Consider the following 3925-nt stretch of genomic DNA (forward strand, 5'->3'; position numbering starts at 1 on the left):
ATAAAGGAAAATAGAATGTGAGAGATAGTGAATGTATTTGCGTATGCGGGTTCTAATTGCGGTTTAGGCAGTGAGACGGCTAGACAGTGGTCAGGACAGGGCGGTTGCAGCGAACAAGATGGATTTTCCCGCTTGGAATTCCACGGCTAATTCCTCTACCAAATATATTCAACATTTTCGGTTTCCGCTCGAAAACTCCAGCACTTTGCTTCAGGGCACGCAGGTTATATCGAAAATCAAAACTTGCTGCATCTACTCTACACATACACGCTTCATAATTCACTTTCATAAATCAAAGCAACCCTGAAAATTAAAAAATTCCTATGAATCCAGATTGCAACGGAGTTGCAACAAACAAGAACGAACATAAATTAAACAAGAACTTGATTGAAAAATGAATTAAAATAAATTAAATTATTATGGAATGTTTATAGTTCATCTTTTAGTACTTTTTCACCATATTAAGTAGGCAATGCGTTTTTTTTTTTTTTTTGCTAAAACGGGAGATTCAGTTCTCCTGATGCAAATTAAAAGTTTTCTAGAAATGAATACAGCTCGTACCGGAAATATTTTTTAAAAAAGTTGCAAACATCGTATTTGCGTAGACTCACCTCTTCCATTGCATTTTAAAGCAAAATGTTTAACAGCAAAATTAATTTAAACCCAGAAAACAGTTTTGTTCAATCAAAGAAACTTTCTTTAAATCAAAGAAATTCTAGTATTGTTATACAGTCAAAAAAACATTTGTTTGATTTAAAGAAATTTTTGTTAACTTTTTTCATTAGATTTAATTAAATATTTAGTTAATCAAAACGGAAAATTTCTTTAAATTACAGAAATATTTTGTTCCTTCAAACCAAATATTTCTTTGAATTGAAGAAATATTTGATTGCTTCGAATGAAAAATTTCTTTAAATCAAAGAAATATGATTTTTTATTTGACCTTTACATTTCTTTAAATGAAATAAGTGTTTTGGTTGAAAAAAGAGAACAGGTTAGTTTAAAACGCATATATATTTTATTTGCATCCAATAATACTTGAATCCAATAATAATAACCTGAAGAATATACTTTATTTTAATATTTTTTGGGTGTAAATGAATTTTATTCTTCCCTAATTTACAATTCCTCTCGAACATTTAAAGTAAAAAGGTAAATTGTGACGAAATTGTGCACAGAAGTAAACTAAAATTACATAAAAACGAGGTTAGCTCATGCTGTTTAAAAGTATCTATTTACACGGTAGAAAGTTGCTATGCTTTCTGAAAATCCCTACGATGCAAGGATGTACCGCACTTCTTTAACACACATTTTAGCCATTTTAATTCTTACCAAGAGCCGTCGCTTCTGCGTATTCGCAAAAATTTGACTCTAAAGAAATTATTTCTTTCATTTTTCCGAGTAAATTTTTTGAATCAAAAGAATTTTGTTTTAAATCAAACAAATAATTTCTATAATTTAAAGAACTTACGTGAAGTCATTTATTAAAATCTAATTAAATTTTCTTTTAATATAAAAATATTTTTAAGTTGAATCAAAAGAACCTAGTCAAAAAAATGTTTTTTTTTAAAATTTAATGAGAACTTTTTTCTGGGTGTAGAGAAAATTCTAAGAAAGTTAAAAAAGAAACCTTCTATCTTTAATAGGCGTCACGTTATGATTCTTCCAATACCCCGGATTTAAAAAAAATTAAAGGCGAAAAAACCTAATTCTGAAGTTTGCATCTCTCCTTTGGAACTCGTTTATTTTACGAAAACATTTTCCGTATTTTTATTGAAGTAGACACAATTTTGAGCTTGCATGAATCAAGATTTATTACTCTTCAAAGATACACCATTTTTATATATTTTTAGTTATTTGTATCCAAAAAAGCTTTTTTTAAGACAGCTCATTTCGTGCATCCCTTAAAGAAAAACGGCAACAGGATCAATTAGAGAAGATTAAATTTTGCGTAAATTAGAAAAAAATGCTAAAACTCTTATATTTCACAAGTTATTAACACGAAAATTTGAACCTTCCCACTGGGAATAATTGCTTAAACATTTTTTTAATAACATTCTCCGCATTATCAATTTTGTGTATATTTTATGTATTTTCTTAGTGAAAATTACTTTCAGAATATCTGTTATCAATTAATTACGTAATTACGCAATTGATGAAAAAATTAATTAAATAACCCGAGTCAAAGTTTCGTCGTCACTTTCAACTTCTTTCACTTTCATCAATGAAGGTGAATGAAGATGAAATGAAGTTAAATTCTCAATGTCAGCTAATGTATTTTCGCCTTCATTTTGACCTCAAAAGTTGTAGTTATTACCGTTTTTACAAGTTTTTCGGCCGAAATGATGGTGAAACGATATTGTGGTCTCATCTTCATTTCAGCGTTTTTCTCAATCATTAAGGAATACACGAAGAAACCTTTTGCTGCAATATTTCCTAAAAATCAGACTAGATTATACTTTTTTTTTTAGTTTTCAATGGAATGAAATATATGAACTTTTGTAATGTTAACAACCTCGAGTAGCAACTAGTAAAGCAACAAGTAATGTGTTATAGGCGCACTTACTTACTTACTTACTTATCAGACGAAAAAAAACCTAACTTGCGCCATGTCGCGTTAAAGATTAGAACACACATATCCTTCTCACAAGCATACGACGTAAATGCAGACTTAATTATGGGATTTTGAATTGTTTCAAACTATTATATTTATTAAAATTCTATTGAACAGTATACATGATTACAGTTTATATATTATTATATACATTCCGAAATATTATATTACAAGCTGAAATAGAAAAATGCGATTAGAATATAAAGCTGGTGGGAATCGAACACGGGTCTCCGGTGAGGCAGTACGGGGATATTTCATCCTGCAAAACTAGATAATGAAATACAGACATTTATCGCCCTTATGAAGTAAATCGAAGTTTCGTCGTCAATTTCAATTTCTTACAGCGTAACCGTTATTCAATGCAAGGTGAAACTATTGAAAACCGTAGTTTCGACTTCTTTCACTTTCAACACCGCAAACTGACAAAGTTGATCTTACCGATTTAACCTTCATTTTAAATTCAAACCATGTTATCCCATTTCATCTTCTCTTTCAACTAGCTGTTTTTTTATTCTTTTTAATATATTTATGTTTTTATTTTAGGAATTTTCAAATACAATACTTAACCATTTAGAAAAGTACGAATATTCTTATGATCGCAGTACTTTTATACAAATATTGTCTTAACATATTAGCTTTAGGTGACAAAAAAAAGCTTAGAACTTAATAGACACACACACACGCGTGAAAACAGGGTGTTTGTTTCATCTTGTCACATTAAAATATCTTAAGAAACACCCATCCAAATTCTTCATTACAAAATACTTATACTTTTATGGAACACTTTTTTTCAAATCACCCAAACGAGGGTTAGGTCACCGGGGGTGAAATGTAGATGCGGCTTCCGCATTCCAAATTCTGTACCTGCTGTTATTCAGAAATAAATTAAAAATGTTGAGGAAATTAATTTAAAGTCTTCTTATTTCTTTTTGTTTTGTTCAAATAAAATAAAGAAATAAGAATCTTCACTTTACTTTCGTTTGAAACCGCATGCCTTGACTAGTCAACAATGTCATTTTTTGAAAATGCATCGCCGTCTGGCGTGAATCAAAAACATTTTTTCAAATAAAATATTACTTATTTTTTTATGGAAAATCTGAATCTGCAATAAACAACGTTGGTTTCAATTTTAAGTTCTAAAGTTTTCCCCTCCACTACCGCCCCGAGAGGGTGGGGTATGGGGTAAATTGTTGCGGATTTGTTTCTGCCACTCGAAAATATAAAGTTCTCGTCATGAACATTTTTTGTCTGTACGCATATTTTTTAAGATATTTTAATGTCACAAGATGAAAAGAACACCCTGTTTTCATA

This window comes from Belonocnema kinseyi, chromosome 4 (assembly GCF_010883055.1).
Source record: "Belonocnema kinseyi isolate 2016_QV_RU_SX_M_011 chromosome 4, B_treatae_v1, whole genome shotgun sequence".
Lineage (NCBI taxonomy): Eukaryota > Metazoa > Arthropoda > Insecta > Hymenoptera > Cynipidae > Belonocnema > Belonocnema kinseyi.